The sequence below is a fragment of the Silene latifolia genome, chromosome Y (assembly GCF_048544455.1).
Source record: "Silene latifolia isolate original U9 population chromosome Y, ASM4854445v1, whole genome shotgun sequence".
NCBI classification, from domain to species: Eukaryota; Viridiplantae; Streptophyta; class Magnoliopsida; order Caryophyllales; family Caryophyllaceae; genus Silene; species Silene latifolia.
The window spans coordinates 308,692,724-308,720,663 of record NC_133538.1 but is presented as its reverse complement, the minus strand read 5'-3'; the positions used below and the strand labels follow the sequence as shown (position 1 = coordinate 308,720,663).

The following is a 27,940-nucleotide window of genomic DNA, read 5'->3' as shown; positions in this document are numbered from 1 at the left end:
TTTAAGGCTTTTAGGAAAGAAATAATAGAAGATATGATTTGTTAACATATCCTCTTTTATTCGGCCATTAGGGTTTTTGTAAACCGAGTTGCCCTACTCTTTCCTTCCTATAAATACTTTACTCTTTACAACATCTAAAATAGAGACCTTAAGCATAAAAATTAATTTTAGTTTTACGAAGCAAACTGTGTGTTTTCAAGCAGAAAAACCGTTTTGTTATTGTTGAAAGGTCGTGTGTTTTAAACTCGTTACTCGTTCTTATTGTTATCGTTATAAGATAATTGTGCTTAGTTGATTTCATACTTGTTCATTAACGTGAACCTTTGCAAGAATCATTAGTGCTTTCTTATTAGCGTAAGTTAGACACTCGAGTATTTAGCGGTACTCATTGAGTTACAGCTAGAGTTAGTTGTACGAGTTGGGTTAGTAAATTTGTAATCCGTAGAAAGGTACTAAATTTATTAATCGAGAATAGTGGACGTAGGTTTCGACTTGTGAAACGGAACCACTTCAAAAACCGTGTGTCTCCTCGTTCTTTCGTTCGTTTGTTTATTTCGTTTTACATTCACTAGTTGATTAGTTAAAGTTTAATCAATAAACTTTAAATAATCAATTACATACACATAATCTAAAAAGCTTTCAAAAGTTTTCAATTCTCAATTCACCCCCCCTCTTGAGTATTTTGGATCAATAGACTCTTCAATTGGTATCAGAGCCTCATGCTCTTGATTGCCTAACCGCAAAGTGGCTAATCTATCTTGTTTTTCATTTATCTTATCGTTTTATTTTCCGCTGCCTATCACATGATAAATGGATTCCAAATATCTCAAGTGTCCCGTGTTTGATGGGAAGAATTATGGATTGTGGAAAAACATGATGACTGACTATGTGAAAGGTCACCATTGGGAGTGCTGGAGGATTATCCAAAACGGACCGCACAAAATTCTTGTGGCATCCGAGGAAGGCACTACCTATGAAAAGAAAGAAGAGGACTATGTCGAGACCGACTACAAGAAGGCCAAAAAGAACTCCAAAGCAATAAGTCTCCTGCAAAACAGAATGACTTCTACAGAGTTTGATCGGTTTTCTTCATGCTCTACGGCCAAGGAGATATGGGATGGGCTTGAACTAGCTTATGAAGGTACTTCCATTGTTAGGAAGCACCGAATAGATTTGCTTATGCAAAAATATGAGCTATTCATTATGGAGCCTAATGAGTCCTTAGATAGTATGTCCGCAAGGTTTTCAAGCATCATAAACGAACTGAAAAACCTAGGTAGGAAATTCAGTACTGAGGACATTGCTAGAAAGGTTCTCAGGAGCCTGACTAAGAAGTGGCGTGCTAAAGTCAGTGCAATGGAGGAATCACTAGATCTTGAAAACCTATCCTATCAAGAACTCATCGGTGCTCTTATGGCCCATGAAATTACTCTTAACAAGGATGACGCTGAACCAAGCCGTAATAAGAGTATGGCCTTAAAGAGCGAAGAAGTTGACTCTGAACTAGAGGATGAAACTGTTCTGTTTGCACGCCATTTCAAAAATAAGATATTTCAAAACAAACAAACAAAATCATCCTTGTAATACCCCGTATCTTATATAATCGATTAAACGGAAATTATTATATATTAGTTATTATACATTTCATATTGGTTGCATCGTAATATCGTGAATGTTATTAAGTCGGGTTTATATCGTATATGTTGAGTCGGGCTACATCACATTTTGTCTTTTGGGTCAAGAATCGTATCACCTAGGGATGGCAATGGGTAGGGTCTGGGTAGGGTCCGCCTAGACCCGGACCTGACCCGAGATTTTTTCTTTGGACCCGTACCCGACCCAGACCCGCAAGGGTCTAAAATTTGAGGACCCGTACCCGGACCCTATGGGTAAGGGTAGGGTCTGGGTCTACCCGCGGGTCCGAGTTTCAGCCACTTTAGTAACAAGATTAACAGCTATAGCGTCTATAATATAAAAAAAAAAAATCATACTACTTTAACATTATGAGTTTATTAATCTGCCGTTAATGGTGGTTGTCGGTCGCCGGCTATTAGAGAGGTGGTTTCCAGTCGCGTATCAGTGATGTGGTGGTGGTTTTCTTGTGTTAGTGGTGGAGTGGTGGTATTGTTAGAAGAGTTTGGTTGAGTTTTATCACTTTATGGGATGAGGGAAGAGAAATAGACTTTAGTTGGGTTTCTACAGTCTGCCAGTATGAATTCAAAAAATTTGTAATTTTGATTTTTTTTCTTTAATAAAGGGTCTAAGGGTCGGGTATGGGTCTCATAACTTAGACCCGGACCCGGACCCGAAATATTTTCTTAAGACCCATACCCGACCCATACCCATTGGGTCTGAAAAAATGAGACCCATATCCGACCCATTAGGGTCCGACTCTCAGGGTCTGGGTCGGGTCCCCGACCCACTGCCGTCCCTAGTATCACCCATCTACCCATCTACATTTACCCGATTACCATACCCGTTTAAACCATTTGCCTTACCCGGAACAAGTAACCATCATTTACCCTAAACCTAATCTAAGAGCCGCTCTCCCTCTCCCCTCTTTTAACAGTTGAGTCATTTCTAATTTCATTTTTATCATTCATAAAACCATTTCTAAACCTAGGGAGAGGGAGAGGAAGAAGAATTGTCGAGCCTTTCATTTGATTGAAGATTTCTCATCGATTCCAACCTAATTCGATCTCCCTGTTTATAAGTCGATTTCATTCCATTGTTTATACTGTTTTAAATGTTCGTCTTCAAAACGTTTGAAAAGAGAGTCCTATTTATTTGATGTCTAGTTTATGCATATAAAATCTCATAGTCAAATTCTTTATGGTTTGTCCTAGGTGATTTATTTATGAACCTGTCGCTGAAAAGTCCGCGAATCTGATTTGGTTGTGGAAAATGAATTGAAACCCTAATTTTTATGTCGATTCAGTTATGAGGCTTTTTCATACATCATCTTTGTATAGTCTAGATGATAATAGGATTTGGAATTTCTGATAAATTATGTTTTAAACTCGTTTTATGAATCAATACTTTTTATGCGACGGTTTCTGTCCGATTTTGGAAATCAGTCTGAAAACCCATGATAAATTTGGAATTTGAGAAAAACACGTTAGATATGATTTGTAGCTAAGACTCATGGAGTTCCAATCCAATTGGCCTTGTATCAATTTGATTTTTCTAGAATTAGTTATGTATTTTATTCCGAGTCTGTCATGTGCTGGAAAATCAGGAAAAATCGTGTTTGTCCTTTAAGTTGATATTCCTATTAAGTTATGATGAGTCTAGGTTATGTGCATGATTATTTGATTGAGTAGGTGGTAATTATACATAATTATGTTATGTAGGTGATGGATATGTGAAGGATCATAATTGATTGCTTGTGTGCTTGGATTGCGAAAAGGTAGGGAAATACACTTGACTTATTATCGTTGTTGTTGAATTGTGTTGACTTGTTTGTGTTTCATATGACCAAACTGTGAACGTTGACTTGATTCGTGGTTGTTGATTCATGTTATGATTCATATCCTGGAATGTGCTTGACTGAATTAATCGTATTGAGTATATTATCACAACATTCGGTAACCGGCATGATATACATATCGTGTTGCATTAATTTCTTGAGCATTCATATGCATTGGAGATGGAGGAGGTTGTGGTTACGTGGTGTGGTGATGATGATGTTGTGATAAGGCCCAGGCGGGTTCTGCAGGACTTGCCCTGGTGTCCTCAACAAGCGAGTGGCGCGATCGGCTACGGTCGATATATAGTCTACCGGGATCGGTATGGTCAAGGTTGTACGGGTTATGAGATATGAGTTGAGATGGAGATGGAGGTGACGGAGGAGCATGCATATCATATTTTGTTGTTTCATTGTATTCCCTACTCAACCTCGTGGTTGACCCTGTGTATTCGTGAACACCTGTGACGATCCAAATATTGGGGAGCAGACTTGACAGGTTTATGAGACAGGATGGGAGCTTGATGGGCGTGAGACACTGGATCAGAACACTTAGTAGCTAGACCATTATTTAGAAGACTTTCACTTTTATTTATATTAGTTCTTTGTAATTTGATGTAAAAGAGGTTTTGTAATAATTAAGTTAAAGTAATTATATAATTTGCCTTGGAGTTTAATTTGTTATTCACTACCTCGGGAAACCGAGATGGTAACAGTCCGGTTTATTAGAGAATGTCTTGCTAAAGGCTCCTTCATAAATCGGCGTGTTACAAAGTGGTATCGGAGCGAACGACCCTCAGGCCTAAACCAATGAACCCAATGAACATAGGATGTGTCGAAATAAAACGAACCCCTGGGTAGGAACTGTTAGGAGCTCACAGTGCGGTTAAGAAGGCGCCCTTAATACGTGCTCTTTTGCCCTCTCATTTTTTAACCAGGTAACCCGAGAGAATTGAGTGAATGGGGTAGAGAGAAGGAAAACCTTGGATATAATCTAGTGGATATACACCTTGAGACCCATATATTCTAACCATGCTGCAGGACAACATTACGGTAAGTATTTTGTATGAATGATGGCGTGATCATATGTTGTTGTGGAGATGAGAAATAAAATTTTCGTGTTCAGGTTGATAATCAATGAAGTGTTGGATTGTGGTAATCGCGAGCGTGAAAATATTTTCGAATTGATGATATTTATCTGGACGGATGTTGAATGATGTGTTTATAGTACTATTATGTCTAGTGATATGCGGTTATGTGATCCCGAAGCCATGCTAGTATAGTATTGTGATAGTAATGAGGAACACTATTGAATTGCATGTTTCTAGTCATAGCAATCGTGATTAGATGTAAGGAGTAGATCGAGATGCGAAGGGATTCTATGGGATAGATGTTTACGTAAGTACAAAGTGTGAGATTTAAGTGGGGATGGGTTAGTATACATAGTATGTTCATAAGAGCTTGTAACATAGTAAAGAATGACCTAGTGCTGAAACTCGTTTTGTTTGATTTTACTCTTTAATTGACCTTACTGCCATTTCCTTTCTGTTTATTGCCTATGGTTGAAAATTTTATGAGAGATAGCCTCGTGAGTTAGTGTTCATTTGGCGTTGGTTTCATGCTTATAGGATATACGGATTAGGAGTAATAAATATTTTAGTGGGCTGTGGTCAGAAAGTTCCTGTGCAATGATGTTTTGAGCAACGATTTTGTAAAAATCCTCATTTAAATTGTATTAATAATTTTTGCATAATTCTAACTCCATCGATCATAATATTCGCATATGTTTTCAAATTGATAAGCCACAAAAATTCTTGATGTATCTATATTAAATGGTAAGTTTTGCAAACTGACCCAAGTTTCGGACCAATCGCTGTCACCTACTTGTTTGGACCAACTGAGTTGTAAAATTCTTTAAAAATGGAATTCTTGTGCTTTAGACCTAATTCTTTTCTCCTGTGGTTTTAACTCTCCGTATTTTATAAAAGTAATATGAATCAAGTTTTAATCGAACGGTTATTTGTTCGTGGTCTTTGGAAGTTACAACGTGAATCATGACTTGTAAATTGTGCGTTCTATGTTGAGTTTTCATACAATTGTTTGGTTATTTCATGAGCCTTATTAATGTGACCTTATAATGTTTTTATATGATGATAGTAGCACGCATGTTCCGTAGTTATGTATCTTAACAAGTGATAAAATTAAAGTTTAGTTGATAACATTGTTGGCATGATAGTATGAGTGAAATTGAATAGCTTAAGTTGATTCTTAATCGAGGGTGAAATACTTTGTACGAGTCCAGTTGTTTGCATATTTTATATATGCTTGGCATGTTGTAATATCTTTGGTGTGTTCATCATATTTGTATAGTGGTCGGATTTATATAAATATAAAACTATATTGTCATATCTTGGTAAAGTTGGTGGCGTTAAATGTTAACTTGATTGTTCTAAAATACTCGCATGAATATTTATAATAATTATGTTTAAATGTTTACACATGGATGGTAGTAAAGAGTATGTCTAAATGTTCACATATGTAGGATGTCATCTGAGTTCTAATGTCTTTTATGTGAGTCTGTGTGCCTATAGTTATACTTATTACTTTCATTGCATTAATTTATTTCAGTTGAACCTAAACTTATGATATGATAATAAAATAGTGATGTTGTTCCTTATTGGATATGTTCATAGTTGTATTGTCATAAAATACTAAAGTGAGTCTTGAAATTGTATGGGCGTGATATAAAGGAAACTGTTTGATGTAGCACGACATTTGACATATCTATATTCTCGAGTCTTTGCTATCAATTATATTCTAATGAAGATTGTTTATGATAACTATGTTGGCAATTATAATGGGATAACCCTTCGATGATTCACATGATATGCGTTGGTTTAAATGATAGTCGTTATAGTTACGTTTAATTGAGCCTACGAGTTGCCTAATTATTCAAATCGTGCAAATCAGAGAAGTTGTTCAAGTTGCTAATCCTTTATCATAGATAATGTTCTACAGAGTATATGATGACAAATGTATATGTTTAAGCTATTTATGCGATATCTTTTGTTTTGTTGAAAATGAGTTATACTAAGTTGTTGGACACAATTGAATGATATGGTTGCTAAAATGTTAAACACATGTGTGATATGGAGGTAATGTTGTTGTTGTCATGGATCATATGTTGTTACTTTTATTGGGAAATATGTTTTCAGAATTGATGTCGTGCAAACAATTTAGATAATTTAAAATATGAATTATGAGTATGTTGTTGATTGTTTAAATTCATCGGTCTAACTCGTGACCTAAACCAGTGAGTGAGTAAATGGTTGTATGGACATGTCAATAAGATCCTGTGATTGTGATGGATAGTAGTGGTAGATCTACACTAGTAGAAAAAACCCCTATCACGACGCAGTTATCGTGGCGGTTCTAATAGAAACGACGCGAAAAGCCCAATAAATTGGCGGGAACGAAATTTTTATGTATATAGGAAGTCTATAGTGGCGGTTTAAGTAAGAACCGACGTGATAACATAAGCTTTTTTTGGCGGTTCCAAATACAAAACGCCACCATAGGTCAATTGTGGCAGTTGTATTAACAACCGACGTTAAAAATGACGCTAAAAGTTAATACAAAGTTACAATTTTTGGACTAAAAAACCGCCATAATATATTTTTGTGTCGGTTACGAATTAAAACCGACTTTAATAGAAAAAATAAGAAAATTAAAACCTCCAAAAACCCTCTACATTATACTCCGTATTGATCAAGTTCCTTCGCCTCCTTCTTCCTTTCCAACCGCGAAAACCTCACAATTCAACCCCGACAACCGAAAACTTCCTTTCCTCACGCCGCCCTCGACAACCGTACGCCACCTTCGACGGCTCCCTGTCCTGTCACTCTTCCCATCGTCCTTTCCCCTCCTCTCTTTCTTATTTTTCCTTTCTATTCTTCCTTTGTGTCACTGCTGCCCATCGTCGTCTCCTGTCCCTTCGTCTACCCACCTGAAAGTCTTCTGGTGCTCCGCCACTTTCGTCAACCCACCTGCCACCTAAGCCGTTGTCGACTACCAAGAACTACCCTTGATTTCGAGGTTATTATTCTTCTTTTTTAAAGCTATTTTTTTGCTTTTAATTTTTGTTTTATATGTTGTTTAATGATAATTAGTATAGATTAGGAAGTGTTTTGTTGATTTATTATGCTGTTATTGTAAATTTCAGATGCTAATTTTAATTTAAATATGTTTTTGTGAATTAGGGTTATGAAAATTGGGAATTTTGTTATACTTCATGTCATTGTTGCTGAATTGTTCTAATTAAGTGATGTTAATCATGTTCATCTTGTTAACAGTAAAAACATTAGAATGTAAATGTGAAGTGTAATTGCATTTTTGAGTTTATTGAAGCTATGCAAGTTATCCAACAAAATAAATGTACCAAAAGAAACAAAAACATTGCCCAAAAAAATAAACAAGAAAATATCATATTATGTGAATTGATTCGTCATAAGAGGAAGATCATGAGCGCTCGAATCTTGATGTCGCAAGTTTCTAAAATGCTATCCTTTATTTCCCAACATGCCTTGTATATGACAGATTGATTGCCATATGGCAAGCTATCCATAATTTCAAGCACTTGAATCTCTACATATCATGAAATCTGCTCTTACTATCTTTATAACTAGTACTCAGCTTATGTCGGTAATCATCTTTTCTATTATCCCTTTATATCTTTTCATGGTGCTTTATGAGATTCAACTACTCAAAGCAATAGTTGCTGCACCAAGTGATCTTAATGAGCATTATAGGGTTGAAATTTAGGGTTCAATATTTAGGTTGATGTTAATTATGTTCTGACGATACTTAGCTCAGTACTTCATAGTTTGTGGAACTATGTGAAAGGAACTACGAATAAGAAACTTGTTAATTTTTCACCATAAGAACTATTTGTTGTCTTAAAACTGATTTCTTAAAGCCTACTTAAAAGTCTGTAGAACTGGTTTAAAACTACTTTCTTTACTTTGAAGATTTTTTAATCTCAAATGTTGTGGTTCTAAAACAGTAATTTACATTGCTAAGTGCTTATCTTGTTGGCTGATTTTATTGTTCTGGTTCTCAAATGACGTTGACTAATGTTATTGTTCGACACTATTGGATGTCGATCAACTCCTCCCTCTCCTCGGACCTCTACTTTTGTTCGATGTTATTTAGTAGTGATTTTTGTTGTTGTTCAGAATGCACATGTCTCTTAAGGTGGTTGAGAGGATTGTTTATGATTTATTATCTAGAGTTGGCAAGGTTAGTAGCATTTTATCTTAATTTCTTTTTTTTGGTAACTGTAAGTATATTATATCTAAAACTATTAGTCCAAGTACATCATAGATTTACATCATCCCCAAGTGTTACAAAGACATATATCACTAGAACAAACATACATAATCTAATACATTGTCTACATTAAAGTTGAAGTAGCCGATTTCTGTCCCGCGAATGCATAGCTTGATTGTTCCTTTTCCAAGCTCTCTCTTTCACATGGATAAGACTGATGTGGCGGGCACCAATGAAGCTTCTCTGAAGTTTAGTTCTACCATTACCTCTAGAACACCACACTACCAGATGTTCACCTTAAATTGAACTCCCAACTGTTGCTGCAACTTCCTAACACATAGATTGTTGTACTAGCATTCATAAAATAGATTGACTTTGCGCAGGTTGGCTACTCACTATTTTTAGCAATTGTTTAATGTTATTAGGATTTGATCGATTGAACCCTTCATGCTCACTAAATTTTTTTGGTGACATGAACCCGAGCATTTGAATTATCTATCATTCTGTTTGATTTTCCAGAACGTAATGTCTTCGACGACAACTTGGTTTTTATTCAGCTGTTCTAGAAAGGTTAGTGTCCTAAGTTTCATTCCTTATATAATCACAAGGACCGTCTTATAAGTCGTAAGAGATAAATTGGATTACTTGTGTTGAAAAATTCAGGTACTTACTCATCTTTGAGCAATTTGACAGACACCAAAACACAAATGACTAGAAGCGCCTGTGAACATTCAGGAAGGTCACATAAAAGCTGGTTTGAAGATTTCAGGTACTTAATTTTTCTCATATTTACCTTGAGCTGTAGGACTCAACTCTACATTAAGGCTGGGAAATGTTACTGACCACGAGTATGTCCAAGTTGGGAAGGGATGAGATGTGGGTCTCAACCAAATCTTATTGTTTGAAACAAAAGTAGCATGTGTCAAAGGAGAGCAAACCCCCAGTCGAGATGTGCACAGATTAGGCAGGGAGGCTGATCCAAAACCTGTCGAGAAGTTTTGTGATATGACTGAATACGTACCCTAAACAAGAAGTGGTAGACATGGAGGCTGATGTACTAAGATGTCTCAACTACTAGATGGGGAATCTGACTGTCAAGACATTTTTGAGGTGAGTTGGAAGGATCTTGATTTGTTGTTTGTCGATCTGTGACGCATGTTTCACTTTGGAACTGATGGCTCTTATGTTTCCATTATTTCCCCATACATCTCCCTAGAACAAATCTGTCTAGGAGATATTTTGACACATATCTCCCTAGAAGTAATCTCTTTGTTGTTTCTATTTTCTACAGTCGATCTTGAATATCCTAAAGCGCAAAGTGCACTGCCATAAGCATCCCCTGAGAAGCATCGAAATTGAGAGTGTCGATTCCACAAGCTTTCTCTCGGAACCATCAGAGTTTGAGATCAGGTTAAGACTCTCTTGGTTTGAAGTTTAGCTTATAGAAATCTCAAATATATGTATCCACTATGATTTGATTATCCATCAGAACCCATTCCCGCTACCCTTATAGAACACTGAGCCACAATCGAGGAAAACTTGTTAAGCAAGTTCATATACGACATGTCGCGGCTAAACTTATTCTGCAAACTTGCCCTCTTTAGGTACTACATACGTAACTCGTTGCCCCAGTATACTCCTCACACTCAATTATATGTTGTTGGTTGCTGGTATTGTTATATTGTATACACTTCAGACCATTGCTGAGGTTTGGCATGTTGATTGTAGCTGTTTTTTGAGAAGGTATTTCTTATATCCGTTCTTGGAATGGTTTATTTATCTAGTTGTAGATTTATATTCTTACTAATTGTCCTATTTGTTAACTATAGCTTATGGTGGAATCAATCATGTCAAATGGCGATATTTATGAGATTAAAGAAGAGTGGCCAGGAAATTGCAACCCAAAAGGAAGCCTCACAATTGTCTCACCACGGTTTTGCTGTAAGTTTCAGGTTATATCTTTGTTGCAAGTGTTTCTATGGTACCAATAGGTTAATTCTGATTGTTCATGAATGCATTCTATTTAACAAGATTGATTTTCTTATATTAGTATGTGTCTTTTATGAAGTCATTGTGTATTTGATTTAATGCTACTAATCATAAGGTGGATTGATAGTTCCCTATTTATAATGTCTTATGTTGATTTTAATAATGCTTAGGTGGTTTTTCTTACTATTGGTTTGCTAAATTTATTATTGCAAATTCAACAATGTTGATTGACGAGATGAAAGATGTTAAAGAGATGTGGGCTATCAAAAGTTTAGAGAACTTGTAACGTTGATTAGTTTATTAATTGAGACGTGTATGTGATTATTTATACACTTGGATGTATATTTTTTTCACATTAGAAATACTAATTTGTTGGGTCGAATGATACACAAGTTTGTTGGTTATAATTCCCTTTATGTATTGTTTGTTCATTTTGCTATTTGGATTGTCAAATCTCTAGGATATTGCTTCCAAAATTTTGGTAGCAAATAATTTTTAAAAAAAAAATAACTACCTATGGTGGCGGTCCTTCAACAACAAACAACCGACGTTAAAATTACCTTTAATGGCGGTTCTGTACCAACAACCGACGTTAAAATTACCTTTAATGGTGGTTCTGTACCAACAACCGACGTTATAATAAGCTTTAGTGGCGGTTCTATAACTACCACCGCCGTTATAGAGAACCTGTAGTGGTGTAATGATATTATTGATATACCTATGGTGGCGGTTCTGAAACAATAACCGTCACTATGAGTGATTTATAATGGCGGTTCTTGTTTAACAACCGTCGTTTTATATAAGCCTATAATGGCGGTTTTGTTTAAAAACCGCCATTGTAGGTAAGCTATAGTGGTGGTTGTACAACCGCCGCATAGTCTAAACAACCCCGTGATATACGGCGTACCCAAAATTTGTAAAAACCGCCACAAAAAGGTCATTTATGACCGCCACTATAGGGGGTTTTTCTACTAGTGCTATTTCTGTGATATGTTTACAAATGTGAGAAGTTTCTTAAGTTGTTTGTTATTTTTTTTTTACTCTCGCTCGTTCATGGTCTATAATTGATCATCAAATTTGCTTAATTACATACATGTCCATTGCCCTCGTGCCTACTCTATCCCAACACCAACTTTGATTATGAAGACCATTAGTTAGTGAGCTATTTTCGTCATATGCGAGGACGTGGTTGAGTTTTATTTTCTTATCGAGGTAACACGATATTACCGTCCCTAATACTTTTACTATTGTTCGGGGTTGTATGTGTATGTGTCATTATTTGTCATCGTTTTATGATATCAATTTATGCATGGTAATTGTGAATTTCTGATGATTGTCATTATTTCGGTTTGCAATTATATAGGTACATATTATATATCTTATTGTCAAGAGGGGGATTTTGGTGAGATGGGTTTGGGTAGATTTGAATGACATATATGATTGGTTGAGCACAAGGATTGGAAATCTATAAGTTTGTAAAGGAAACAATTAGATTTGGTAATGGTTGCGAATGGCTTTTCGTTTGGTTGCTAGGAGATAATGGAGGTACTACGTATTAATTAAGATTGTGTTGTGCTATTGATTCTCATAATATGGAGCTTAAGTTATACTACGATATACCGTGTGGACTTTGGCCTTGAGTTGAGCCTTATTTCATTAGGATTCTCATATATTGATTTTTGGTTCGTATTGTAGTTAAATTGTCTAATCCTTGACCTGACTCGTGGGTGAGTAGCTTAGAGTTTTACTCGCCCGAGCATACCTTTGACTTTATATCAAAGGGCGACCGAGATACGAATTTTATGCTAATGTACCTGATGCCGAAAGTACGATCAAACCACCCAAACCAGACTTTGGGGAAGAGGTGAACTAGGAAGGGAATGACATAGAAGTCACCGAATCGAGTAAGCGCGACCTAAGGACTCGTTAGGTTAGAGCTAGTAACACCATGATCGGTCTCATTATGAAACCGTGTAAACCTTTGGCTCCTTCTTGTTGTTCTTTAGTTTGATGTTGTGTTTTTAAGTTAAGCATGAGCTAAGTAATAAGTGTACTTGTTGACAATCAGTTAATTCCATAATAAAACCTTGTTTTCGACTTTAATGTTACTTTAACAATCTCTTATCATGTGTTTTTTTTACATTTACATGTTGTTGACAGTGATTTTGTTGCATAGGAATATGAAAGTTAAAAAGAGGTTACGAGGACGTAACCATGTTTTTAGTTAGGTAGGATTGTAAAATCTTAATGTTTATGTTGCACTGTTTGTAGATTGTGGTTCTGATCAAGTTGATGTTCCGTTGTGCGGTACCTATGCAAACGAGTTCTCTATGTTTTGTTCTTACTTCTGATTAGTTGGGTTATGTGAAGATGAGTTAAACTTCGGGACGAAGTTTATTTTTAGGAGGGTAGAATGTAACATTTCGTGTCTGTTATATTTAATTGATGTGTCAAAAGTGTGTGTTAACTGTGTTAGAAATGCGTGATGTCCGTATGTACGATAGACAATACCCCTTTTGATGTTTGAGTAGGGGAGCGAACTTTGGGACGAAGTTCATTGTAAGGGGGGGGGAGACTGTAATACCTCGTATCTTATATAATCGATTAAACGGATATTATTATATATTAGTTATTATACATTTCATATTGGTTGCATCGTAATATCGTGAATGTTATTAAGTCGGGTTTATATCGTATATGTTGAGTCGGGCTACATCACATTTTGTCTTTTGGGTCAAGAATCGTATCACCCATCTACCCATCTACATTTACCCGATTACCATACCCGTTTAAACCATTTGCCTTACCCGGAACAAGTAACCATCATTTACCCTAAACCTAATCTAAGAGCCGCTCTCCCTCTCCCCTCTTTTAACAGTTGAGTAATTTCTAATTTCATTTTTATCATTCATAAAACCATTTCTAAACCTAGAGAGAGGGAGAGGAAGAAGAATTGTCGAGCCTTTCATTTGATTGAAGATTTCTCATCGATTCCAACCTAATTCGATCTTCCTGTTTGTAAGTCGATTTCATTCCATTGTTTATACTGTTTTAAAGTGTTCGTCTTCAAAAAGTTTGAAAATAGAGTCCTCTTTATTTGATGTCTAGTTTATGCATATAAAATCTCATAGTCAAATTCTTTATGGTTTGTCCTGGGTGATTTATTTATGAACCTGTCGCTGAAAAGTCCGCGAATCTGATTTGGTTGTGGAAAATGAATTGAAACCCTAATTTTTATGTCGATTCAGTTATGAGGGTTCTTCATACATCATCTTTGTATAGTCTAGATGATAATAGGATTTGGAATTTCTGAAAAATAATGTTTTAAACTCGTTTTATGAATCAATACTTTTTATGCGACGATTTCTGTCAGTTTTTGGAAATAAGTCTGAAAACCCGTGATAAGTTTGGAATTTGAGAAAAACACGTCAGATACAATTTGTAGCTAAGACTCATGGAGTTCCAATCCAATTGGCCTTGTATCAATTTGATTTTTCTAGAATTAGTTATGTATTTTATTCCGAGTCTGTCATGTGCTGGAAAATCAGGAAAAATCGTGTTTGTCCTTTAAGTTGATATTCCTATTAAGTTATGATGAGTCTAGGTTATGTGCATGATTATTTGATTGAGTAGGTGGTAATTATACATAATTATGTTATGTAGGTGATGGATATGTGAAGGATCATAATTGATTGCTTGTGTGCTTGGATTGCGAAAAGGTAGGGAAATACACTTGACTTATTATCGTTGTTGTTGAATTGTGTTGACTTGTTTGTGTTTCATATGACCAAACTGTGAACGTTGACTTGATTCGTGGTTGTTGATTCATGTTATGATTCATATCCTGGAATGTGCTTGACTGAATTAATCGTATTGAGTATATTATCACAACATTCGGTAACCGGCATGATATACATATTGTGTTGCATTAATTTCTTGAGCATTCGTATGCATTGGAGATGGAGGAGGTTGTGGTTACGTGGTGTGGTGATGATGATGTTGTGATAAGGCCCAGGCGGGTTCTGCAGGACTTGCCCTGGTGTCCTCAGCTGCGAGCTGGCAGATCGGCTACGGTCGATATATAGTCTACCGGGTATTGGTATGGCTGGGTTGTACGGGTTATGAGATATGAGTTGAGATGGAGATGGAGGTGACGGAGGAGCATGCGTATCATATTTTGTTGTTTCATTGTATTCCCTACTTAACCTCGTGGTTGACCCTGTGTATTCTTGAACACCTGTGACGATCCAAATATTGCGGAGCAGACTTGACAGGTTTATGAGACAGGATGGGAGCTTGATGGGCGTGAGACACTGGATCAGAAGACTTAGTAGCTAGACCATTATTTAGAAGACTTTCACTTTTATTTATATTAGTTCTTTGTAATTTGATGTAAAAGAGGTTTGTAATAATTAAGTTAAAGTAATTATATAATTTGCCTTTGAGTTTAATTTGTTATTCACTACCTCGGGAAACCGAGATGGTAACAGTCCGGTTTATTAGAGAATGTCTTGCTAAAGGCTCCTTCATAAATCGGGGTGTTACAAAGTGGTATCAGAGCGAACGACCCTCAGGCCTAAACCAATGAACCCAATGAACATAGGATGTGTCAAAATAAAACGAACCCCTGGGTAGGAACTGTTAGGAGCTCACAGTGCGGTTAAGAAGGCGCCCTTAATACGTGCTCTTTTGCCTTCTCAGTTTTGAACCAGGTAACCCGAGAGAATTGAGTGAATGGGGTAGAGAGAAGGAAAACCTTGGATATAATCTAGTGGATATACACCTTAAGACCCATATATTCTAACCATGCTGCAGGACAACATTACGGTAAGTATTTTGTATGAATGATGGCGTGATCATATGTTGTTGTGGAGATGAGAAATAAAATTTTCGTGTTCAGGTTGATAATCAATGAAGTGTTGGATTGTGGTAATCGCGAGCGTGAAATTAATTGCGAATTGATGATATTTATCTGGACGGATGTTGAATGATGTGTTGATAGTACTATTATGTCTAGTGATATGTGGTTATGTGATCCCGAAGCCATGCTAGTATAGTATTGTGATAGTAATGAGGAACACTATTGAATTGCATGTTTCTAGTCATAGCAATCGTGATTAGATGTAAGGAGTAGATCGAGATGCGAAGGGATTCTATGGGATAGATGTTTACGTAAGTACAAAGTGTGAGATTTAAGTGGGGATGGGTTAGTATACATAGTATGTTCATAAGAGCTTGTAACATAGTAAAGAATGACCTAGTGCTGAAACTCGTTTTGTTTGATTTTACTCTTTAATTGACCTTAATGCCATTTCCTTTCTGTTTATTGTCTATGGATAAAACTTTTATGAGAGATAGCCTCGTGCGTTAGTGTTCATTTGGCGTTGGTTTCATGCTTATAGGATATACGGATTAGGAGTAATAAATATTTTAGTGGGCTGTGGTCAGGAAGTTCCTGTACAATGATGTTTTGACCAACGATTTTGTAAAAATCCTCATTTAAATTGTATTAATAATTTTTGCATTATTCCAACTCCATCGATCAGAAGATTCGCATATGTTTTCAAATTGATAAGCCACGAAAATTCTTGATGTCTCTATATTAAATGGTAAGTTTTGCAAACTGACCCAAGTTTCGGACCAATCGCTGTCACCTACTTGTTTGGACCAACTGAGTTGTAAAATTCTTTAAAAATGGAATTCTTGTACTTTAGACCTAATTCTTTTTCCCCTGCGGTTTTAACTCTCCGTATTTTATAAAAGTAATATGAATCAAGTTTTAATCGAACGGTTATTTGTTCGTGGTCTTTGGAAGTTACAACGTGAATCATGACTTGTAAATTGTGCGTTCTATGTTGAGTATTCATACAATTGTTTGGTTATTTCATGAGCCTTATTAATGTGACCTTATAATGTTTTTATATGATGATAGTAGCACGCATGTTCCATAGTTATGTATCTTAACAAGTGATAAAATAAAAGTTTAGTTGATAACATTGTTGGCATGATAGTATGAGTGAAATTGAATAGCTTAATTTGATTCTTAATCGAGGGTGAAATACTTTGTACGAGTCCAGTTGTTTGCATATTTTATATATGCTTGGCATGTTGTAATATCTTTGGTGTGTTCATCATATTTGTATAGTGGTCGGATATATATAAATATAAAACTATATTTTCATATCTTGGTAAAGTTGGTGGCGTTAAATGTTAACTTGATTGTTCTAAAATACTCGCATGAATATTTATAATAATTATGTTTAAATGTTTACACATGGATGGTAGTAAAGAGTATGTCTAAATGTTCACATATGTAGGATGTCATCTGAGTTCTAATGTCTTTTATGTGAGTCTGTGTGCCAATAGTTATACTTATTACTTTCATTGCATTAATTTATTTCAGTTGAACCTAAACTTATGATATGATAATAAAATAGTGATGTTGTTCCTTATTGGATATGTTCATAGTTGTATTGTCATAAAATACTAAAGTGAGTCTTGAAATTGTATGGGCGTGATATAAAGGAAACTGTTTGATGTAGCACGACATTTGACATATCTATATTCTCGAGTCTTTGCTATCAATTATATTCTAACGAAGATTGTTTATGATAACTATGTTGGCAATTATAATGGGATAACCCTTCGATGATTCACATGATATGCGTTGGTTTAAATGATAGTCGTTATAGTTACGTTTAATTGAGCCTACGAGTTGCCTAATTATTCAAATCGTGCAAATCAGAGAAGTTGTTCAAGTTGCTAATCCTTTATCATAGATAATGTTCTACAGAGTATATGATGACAAATGTATATGTTTAAGCTATTTATGCGATATCTTTTGTTTTGTTGAAAATGAGTTATACTAAGTTGCTGGACACAATTGAATGATATGGTTGCTAAAATGTTAAACACATGTGTGATATGGAGGTAATGTTGTTGTTGTCAAGGATCATATGTTGTTACTTTTATTGGGAAATATGTTTTCAGAATTGATGTCGTGCAAACAATTTAGATAATTTAAAATATGAATTATGAGTATGTTGTTGATTGTTTAAATTCATCGGTCTAACTCGTGACCTAAACCAGTGAGTGAGTAAATGGTTGTATGGACATGTCAATAAGATCCTGTGATTGTGATGGATAGTAGTGGTAGATCTATTTCTGTGATATGTTTACAAATGTGAGAAGTTTCTTAAGTTGTTTGTTATTTTTTTTTTACTCTCGCTCGTTCATGGTCTATAATTGATCATCAAATTTGCTTAATTACATACATGTCCATTGCCCTCGTGCCTACTCTATCCCAACAACAACTTTGATTATGAAGACCATTAGTTAGTGAGCTATTTTCGTCATATGCGAGGACGTGGTTGAGTTTTATTTTCTTATCGAGGTAGCACGATATTACTGTCCCTAATACTTTTATTATTGTTCGGGGTTGTATGTGTATGTGTCATTATTTGTCATCGTTTTATGATATCAATTTATGCATGGTAATTGTGAATTTCTGATGATTGTCATTATTTCGGTTTGCAATTATATAGGTACATATTATATATCTTATTGTCAAGAGGGGGATTTTGGTGAGATGGGTTTGGGTAGATTTGAATGACATATATGATTGGTTGAGCACAAGGATTGGAAATCTATAAGTTTGTAAAGGAAACAATTAGATTTGGTAATGGTTGACAGTAATGGCTTTTCGTTTGGTTGCTAGGAGATAATGGAGGTACTACGTATTAATTAAGATTGTGTTGTGCTATTGATTCTCATAATATGGAGCTTAAGTTATACTACGATATACCGTGTGGACTTTGGCCTTGAGTTGAGCCTTATTTCATTCGGATTCTCATATATTGATTTTTGGTTCGTATTGTAGTTAAATTGTCTAATCCTTGACCTGACTCGTGGGTGAGTAGCTTAGAGTTTTACTCGCCCGAGCATACCTTTGACTTTATATCAGGCGACCTGAGATACGAATTTTATGCTAATGTACCTGATGCCGAAAGTACGACTGAACCACCCAAACCAGACTTTGGGGAAGAGGTGAACTAGGAAGGGAATGACATAGAAGTCACCAGAATCAGAGTAAGCGCGACCTAAGGACTGTTAGGTTAGAGCTAGTAACACCATGATCGGTCTGTTATGAAACCGTGTAAACCTTTGGCTCCTTCTTGTTGTTCTTTAGTTTGATGTTGTGTTTTTAAGTTAAGCATGAGCTAAGTAATAAGTGTACTTGTTGACAATCAGTTAATTCCATAATAAAACCTTGTTTTCGACTTTAATGTTACTGCGCAATCTCTTATCATGTGTTCTTTTCTGTTACATGTTGTTGACAGTGATTTTGTTGCATAGGAATATGAAAGTTGAAAAGAGGTTACGAGGACGTAACCATGTTTTTAGTTAGGTAGGATTGTAAAATCTTAATGTTTATGTTGCACTGTTTGTAGATTGTGGTTTTGATGTTGATGTTCCGTTGTGCGGTACCTATGCAAACGAGTTCTCTATGTTTTGTTCTTACTTCTGATTAGTTGGGTTATGTGAAGATGAGTTAAACTTCGGGACGAAGTTTATTTTTAGGAGGGTAGAATGTAACATTTCGTGTCTGTTATATTTAATTGATGTGTAACATTTCATATTGGTTGCATCGTAATATCGTGAATGTTATTAAGTCGGGTTTATATCGTATATGTTGAGTCGGGCTACATCACATTTTGTCTTTTGGGTCAAGAATCGTATCACCCATCTACCCATCTACATTTACCCGATTACCATACCCGTTTAAACCATTTGCCTTACCCGGAACAAGTAACCATCATTTACCCTAAACCTAATCTAAGAGCCGCTCTCCCTCTCCCCTCTTTTAACAGTTGAGTCATTTTTAATTTCATTTTTATCATTCATAAAACCATTTCTAACCTAGAGAGAGGGAGAGGAAGAAGAATTGTCGAGCCTTTCATTTGATTGAAGATTTCTCATCGATTCCAACCTAATTCGATCTCCTTGTTTGTAAGTCGATTTCATTCAATTGTTTATACTGTTTTAAATTGTTCGTCTTCAAAAAGTTTGAAAATAGAGTCCTGTTTATTTGATGTCTAGTTTATGTATATAAAATCTCATAGTCAAATTCTTTATGGTTTGTCCTAGGTGATTTATTTATGAACCTGTCGCTGAAAAGTCCGCGAATCTGATTTGGTTGTGGAAAATGAATTGAAACCCTAATTTTTATGTCGATTCAGTTATGAGGCTTCTTCATACATCATCTTTGTATAGTCTAGATGATAATAGGATTTGTAATTTCTGAAAAATAATGTTTTAAACTCGTTTTATGAATCAATACTTTTTATGCGACGGTTTCTGTCAGTTTTTGGAAATCAGTCTGAAAACCCGTGATAAGTTTGGAATTTGAGAAAAACACGTTAGATATAATTTGTAGCTAAGACTCATGGAGTTCCAATCCAATTGGCCTTGTATCAATTTGATTTTTATGGAATTAGTTATGTATTTTATTCCGAGTCTGTCATGTGCTGGAAAATCAGGAAAAATCGTGTTTGTCCTTTAAGTTGATATTCCTATTAAGTTACGATGAGTCTAGGTTATGTGCATGATTATTTGATTGAGTAGGTGGTAATTATACATAATTATGTTATGTAGGTGATGGATATGTGAAGGATCATAATTGATTGCTTGTGTGCTTGGATTGCGAAAAGGTAGGGAAATACACTTGACTTATTATCGTTGTTCTTGAATTGTGTTGACTTGTTTGTGTTTCATATGACCAAACTGTGAACGTTGACTTGATTCGTGGTTGTTGATTCATGTTATGATTCATATCCTGGAATGTGCTTGACTGAATTAATCGTATTGAGTATATTATCACAACATTCGGTAACCGGCATGATTCTATGATTTACCAGTCCAATGATATACATATTGTGTTGCATTAATTTCTTGAGCATTCATATGCATTGGAGATGGAGGAGGTTGTGGTTACGTGGTGTGGTGATGATGATGTTGTGATAAGGCCCAGCGGGTTCTGCAGACTTGCCCTGGTGTCCTCAACAAGGAAATGGGCGGCGAGATCGGCTACGGTCGATATATAGTCTACCGGGATCGGTATGGGTGGGTTGTACGGGTTATGAGATATGAGTTGAGATGGAGATGGAGGTGATGGAGGAGCATGCATATCATATTTTGTTGTTTCATTGTATTCCCTACTCAACCTCGTGGTTGACCCTGTGTATTCGTGAACAACTGTGACGATCCAAATATTGGGGAGCAGACTTGACAGGTTTATGAGACAGGATGGGAGCTTGATGGGCGTGAGACACTGGATCAGAAGACTTAGTAGCTAGACCATTATTTAGAAGACTTTCCCTTTTATTTATATTAGTTCTTTGTAATTTGATGTAAAAGAGGTTTTGTAATAATTAAGTTAAAGTAATTATATAATTTGCCTTGGAGTTTAATTTGTTATTCACTACCTCGGGAAACCGAGATGGTAACAGTCCGGTTTATTAGGGAATGTCTTGCTAAAGGCTCCTTCATAAATCGGGGTGTTACAATCCTACAACAACAAAAACAACAAGTCATCTAACAAAAAGGTTACTGAATCAAAATCGCCTTTCGCAAATAGAGGTTGCTTCAAGTGTGGAGAATCTGGTCATATGATCAAGGATTGTCAAACATGGGAGAAGATCAAGGACAAGACAAAACGCGAGAAGACAAAGAGAGAATTCAAACAAGTGATGATGGCTTCGTGTTGGGGAGACCTTGACTCAGAAGACGACGAGGAATCTGAGGACACCGAAGTAGCAAACCTCTGTCTCAACAGTGTTAGTCTTGACATAATCTCCGACAGCGACGATGAAAGCACAAAGTCTCACTCAAATTATTGCTTTCTCGGAGAATCAGACGAAGATGACGATGAAGAGGTAAGTTATCTTGAGCTTAAAAAACGCGTTAAGAAATTGTCTAAAAGTGCTTTAATTGAATTCTTTGAACAATCTCTTGATAAGTGTCACGAACAGGACTTGGAATTGAAAGATCTAAAGGAACAGATTCTCGAAATTGCAGAAGAGAATTACACTCTGAAGGCTAAGGCTAAGAAGTTAAAGTCTAAGGTTACAGCTGAGAAAGCAACAACGTTAGACTCTACTATGGCTGAAAAAAAGGAATTAGAGTACAAAGTTATAGCTAATGAAGCTATAACTTCCGACCTAAAGCTTAACATCAAGCACCTTCAAGCCAAAGTTATAGTTAATGAAGCTATAACTTTAGAACTTAGAAAAGGCAAAGAACTTTTGGAAACTAGAATCACATCTGATGAAGCAGTGATCTTAGACCAAAAGAAAGAGATAGATTCCCTTTCAAAGCAGTTAAAGGAATCTAAGACTTTCGTGATAACTTTAAGAAAGATAATGATGTAGATCACACGAAATGTCAAGAGGAAATTAAAACCCTAAAAGACCTACTTCTACATGCTAGGAAGGTCCATGATAAGTGGGAGGGTAGCACAAATGTCCTAAGCTTCCTAACCGAACTATCTGACAATAATATGAAGATGGGGTTAGGACATGAGTGCTACAGCCGTAGAGATCACTCTAAATGCAAATCAACACCTTCGGATTTTGATTTCAGAAGAAGGAAGTATGCTGATCTTCCTGAATACCTGATTTGCAATTACTGTGGTCATACGGGTCACATCCAAATCAATTGTGTCAAAAGGCTCATGATATACGAAAAAATGCCGACCATGCTAAAACTGTTGACACGGTTGACGAGAATGATGAGACCCCCATTAAGGAACCTAACGAAGAAAGGAACAATAAATTCGTTGGTTCTATGACATGGCCTTCGACTATAGCAAGAAACCTAGTACCTCACAAAACCCTTGTCAATCTCAAACTAGTAAACCTATTCACAAGGGAAATAGTCATGAAAGACCTAGAGATATTCCTAGACCAAGAGAAAACCCTAACCCTAGAACTCCCCCCAAACCAAATAAACCAAGGGTTAGAAAAACGGTTATTAGACGAGTTTGGATTCGAAAAGATTTAGTATATAGAGTAACTAATCATAAGGGACCCAACTTAGCTTGGGTACCTAAAAACTGTACCTAATCCCTTCTGCAGGAAGTAGTGAAAGAAAACAATCAATGGGATCTTGATAGTGGATGTTCAAGACACATGACTGGAGATAAGAATCTGTTTCTTTCACTCAAGCCCTTCAAAGGAGGAAAAGTAACGTTCAGGGACAACAAAAAGGGGAAAGTTATTGGCGTTGGAAAAAATCAGAATTTCTAAGTCTTACGCAATCAGTGATGTTTATCTCGTGCACGGTCTAAAACATAACTTGCTAAGCATATCTCAACTATGCGACAAAGGTAACAAAGTAGTTTTTCATACTGATAGTTGTCGCATTATTATTGAAGGAACTAGCAATGTTATTCTAGAAGGCCACAGGAAAAGAAATGTTTATATGGTAGATTTAAATGCTGTGCCTACTAACTCTTTTTCATGCATGAAAGTTACTCTTGATGATCCTTGTTTATGGCATAAACGGTTTGGTCACATTAGCTCACTATCCTTGAACAAACTCAAGAAGTGGGACTTGGTTGAAGGGTTACCTAAGATCAAGTTCGACCAAGAAAAGAGGTGTGAAACGTGTGCAAGGTGCAAACAAGTAAGATCATTGTTCAAACCGAAAAGAGTAGTAAGCACAAATCAAGGCTTGGAATTAGTACACATGAATTTATATGGACCAATGAAGGTAAGGAGTAGAGGAGGATCCATGTACGTCTTTGTTCTTGTAGACGATTACTCAAGGTATGTATGGCCTATCTTTCTTCATTCAAAAGACGAAATTTTTGATGAATTTGATTGTCTTATAAAACGTGTTCAAAACAAATATAAGACTAATCTTGTATCTATTCGTACGGATCATGGCACGGAGTTTGACAATCAAGCTTTCATAGAATATTGTAGAGTTAATGTTGTAGGGCATAATTTCTCTGCACCAAGAACTCCTCAACAAAACGGTGTCGTTGAACGTATGAATAGAACTTTGGAAGATATGGCTCGTACAATGCTTTTGTGTAGTGGTTTACCTTGTAACTTTTGGGCTGAAGCCATTAGTACTTCTTGCTACATCCATAATCGTGCTATGATTCGACCTATTCTTAAGAAAACCCCCTACGAAGTCCTTAGAGGTCGAAAACCTAATATCTCCCATCTTCGTTGCTTTGGGAGTAAATATTTTGTTCACAGTAACGGTAAAAACCGGTTAAGTAAATTCGACCCTAGGAGTGATGAGGCGATTTTCATAGGATACTCAGATAATAGCAAGGCTTACAAAGTCTTCAATAAGAGAACTCTCTGTATTGAAGAAAGTGTCCACGTTATTTTTGATGAAGATAACGTGTTTGATAAGTCTTTATAGGATGAGGAAGAAGACTTGGATGAACCCGACTTCCGTCTCTCAAGAGACGATCCCCCGGAATTAGAATTGGAGGATAATGAGATTGAGGGAACGAATGATGAACTTGATCGTTCCTTAAAAGATAAAAAGGAGAAAACCAAAGTTATAGTTGATGATACTATAACATTGACTCAAAACAAGGATTCCCAAACCAATGTTATAGATGATGTTACTATAACATTGAATCCAAATCAAGGTGTAGAGTCCGAGGTTATAATCGATTCTAATACAACACCCGGATTGGATTCAGGGGGAACTTCTTCCAATTCCGAGCCAAATGAAGTTGGGTCAAGCTCAAATAACGATGATGAACCAAGTACTTCAACAAAGTGGAAATACAAGAACTCACACCCCATGGACAATATTCTAGGGAATATTAAGAAGGGTGTTCAAACTAGACGTTCCTTGAATAACTTCTGCTCTTTCTACTCTTTTTTATCCATGATCGAACCAACAAATATCAATGAAGCTCTTGCTGAATCTGATTGGATTATAGCTATGCAAGAAGAGCTACAACAATTCGAAAGAAACAAGGTTTGACACTTAGTTCTAGACCAAAGGATCGATCTGTCATTGGAACAAGGTGGGTTTTTAGAAACAAACTAGATGATGCCGAAGTCATTATCAGGAACAAAGCGAGATTGGTGGTCCAAGGTTATAATCAACAAGAAAAAATAGATTATGACGAGACCTTCACACCTGTTGCTCGTCTTGAAGCTATTAGACTTCTGATAGCATTCGCAGCACACAAGGGGATGAAGCTCTTCCAGATGGACGTCAAGACAGCATTCTTAAATGGATACTTACAAGAAGAAGTATTTGTTGAACAACCCCCTGGATTTAAGAATAGCAAATATGAAGATCACGTCTTCAAATTAGATAAAGCCCTATACGGATTGAAGCAAGCACCTAAGGCCTAATACGACAGATTATCTAAGTTTCTACTTGACAGTGGATTCAGTAGAGGATCTGTTGATAAAACCCTATTTCTAAAATCTGAGAGTTATGACCTTTTGGTTGTTCAAATCTACGTCGATGACATCATATTTGGATCCACCAACCGAAGCCTATGCAAATATTTTTCTTAGCTAATGACCTCCGAATTCGAGATGAGTATGATGGGAGAATTGAAATTCTTCCTAGGTCTGCAAATACAACAAACCGATGAACGCACATCAACAGAAGTATATTAAGGAATTAATTCGAAAATTCGGAATGGAAAATTCTCATGCTATGCCTACTCCAATGGTCGAGAATAAGAAATTGACATTAGATGAAGACGGTAAATCAGTTGATGAAACTACTTACCGTGGAATGATTGGGTCATTGTTATATTTGACCGCAAGTAGACCCGATATTATGTTTAGCGTATGCGTATGTGCGAGATATCCATCATCTCCCAAAGAATCGCATATGACGGCCGTAAAATGAATTTTACGATATTTAATTGGCACGGCTAAGCTTTATTTATGGTATCCAATGGAGTGCATTTTCGATCTAGTCGGTTATTCTGATGCCAACTATGCAGGATGTTCTCTAGACAGAAAAAGCACGTCGGGTGTCGCCAGATTTGTCGAACCGTGCATCATTACGTGGGGTTCAAAGAAATAAAATTTGGTTGCTCTCTCAACTGCTGAAGCCGAATATATTGCTGCAGGACTGGTATGTACTCAACTATTATGGCTTAAGCAACAATTACGTGATTATGGTGTTGACGTAGGATGTGTTCCTATTTTATGTGATAATACTAGTGCAATAATTATTTCTAAAAATCTCGCATAACATTCACGTACTAAACACATTGAAATTAGACACCGTTTTATTCGAGACCATGTTGAGAAGGGGAATATAAAACTAGAATTTTATAGTACTGAAAAACAATGGGCAGACATTTTGACAAAATCATTAGCTAGAGAACGATTTGAGACGTTACAGTTGGAAATTGGTTTAATCGGTGGTACCTAAGTTTCTATACACGTTCAATTTCTTTATGACTGACTAGTTAAAGTTAAGATTATATGACTGTGTCCGTATATTGCGTTGCATGAATAATTTTGTTTATAGGAATATATTTATCATAAATTTCTATTTGATATTTAGATTTTAATTATCTATACAAACTTAATTCCTTATCGAAATACATATACACACCATATCTTTTATCTTTCCAAATCACATACAATTTCTCCTAAATTCATCTTTCCTATACACATTCAACTTTCTAAATTTTATCTTTTACCATATTAATTCTATCACCTAACATCCTATACCTACCATAACTCCTATCACTATTTGACACTTACCTTATTTGATTACCACTTGCTATGACATAGACCTAGACCTACTCCTATAATTACCCCCTCCCTTGCTTGTGAACCGTACCACATCCCCCACTTGCATACTTTCTATCTTTTCAAAATAATTACCATCATCACCATCACCTCCTTTACACAACCATCATCATCACCTCCTTTACACAACCATCACCATCACATGAATCCTAACCATGCAAAAACCCAATCATCAACCCACCATCAACAAAGCTGCCACTTTCACAAACCATCATCACCACTACCATGTCATGATCTTAACTCCACTAGTTTTCCTTCACCTCAACCAAACCCAACTACACCCCTGTTTCGTGGTCGGGACGAGTCGATGTCCGAGGGAAAAAGACGCCGCCTTTTTAAAGGGAAAAATAAGGTAGTTGTCGATGAAGGTGAAGATGTTGAGGAACCCGAGGTTATTGTTCGAAACGGTGTTGCTCGTACCTTGCTCCGAGATGTTTCGAAAGCCGCTACCAAAGAAGGGTTAAATCGTGTTTGGCTAACTCATGATGAAAGCATCCTTGTTTCTCGTGTTTTGAGGTATTCTATTCATGGAGGAAGGTATTATCCGCAATATTGGTTGATTAATGTTTCCGCTCTTAAATTCTTTGTCGATTTTCTTGATTTTCAAGGGTGGAGTCACATTAGTCAATTTTCGGGTCCTATTTATCCGGTTGAAGTTGTTTAATTCTTTGCTAGTGTGTAGTTTATGAAGGGAGTCTTGCATGTATTGGTTAATGGGGTTGATGTGATGGTCTCTGTTTCCGATTTTTGCTCTGCTTTTTCGGTTCCCGATGACGGAATTGAAATTAATCCGAGTCTTAAATGGTCTAATGTGGTAAGTGAAAAGAAGATGTTAGTTAAAAGGTACTTTGAGGAGGTTGGGACGGACGGAGGTAATATTGTGGTTCGTCCTCTCTCGACAAAAATCAAGTTCCTCTTGAACTTTCTTTGGAACACGGTTGTGCCGAGGAGAGGAGGTCGAGATAAAGTTTCGAGTTATGAGGCTATTATAATCTATTCATGGTTGGAGGGACAAAAAGTGAACTTGGCAAGTCTTGTGTTGCATCGTATCATCCAAACAAGTCTCACGGTTACCAAGGAAAAATTAAGTACAACAATCGACGTACCATATGGGATGTAGGTGTCTCGGTTGTTAGAGATAAAACAAGTGGTGGGACGGGGTAACTACGGTGTAAGTGCACGGGATTGCATGTGTGATCGGATCAAGCTTATGGGTCTTGCCATTAATGGACCCGAGTTACTTCTTGTCAAGGATGTTGAGAAAAGCCCGGGTGATTCGGGTTTGGGGGCTATGGAGGCGAAATTGGAAGGTTTTATGACTAGTTTA

The 27,940-nt window shown here is 36.4% G+C and overlaps 1 long non-coding RNA gene across 8 annotated transcripts; it reads left to right on the top strand.

Moving 5' to 3' along the window:
* Window positions 1–7,197: 7,197 nt before the first annotated feature.
* Window positions 7,198–11,151, top strand: LOC141633171 (uncharacterized). Of its 8 annotated transcripts, none has more exons than XR_012537970.1 (6): window positions 7,199–7,561; window positions 8,701–8,764; window positions 8,930–9,364; window positions 9,458–9,904; window positions 10,086–10,204; window positions 10,624–11,151. It is a non-coding gene; the product is annotated as an uncharacterized LOC141633171 (long non-coding RNA). The 8 variants fall into 8 exon arrangements; XR_012537974.1 differs by having other exon boundaries at window positions 7,204–7,561; window positions 9,314–9,364; XR_012537968.1 differs by having other exon boundaries at window positions 7,198–7,561; window positions 8,701–9,364.
* Window positions 11,152–27,940: the final 16,789 nt, after the last annotated feature.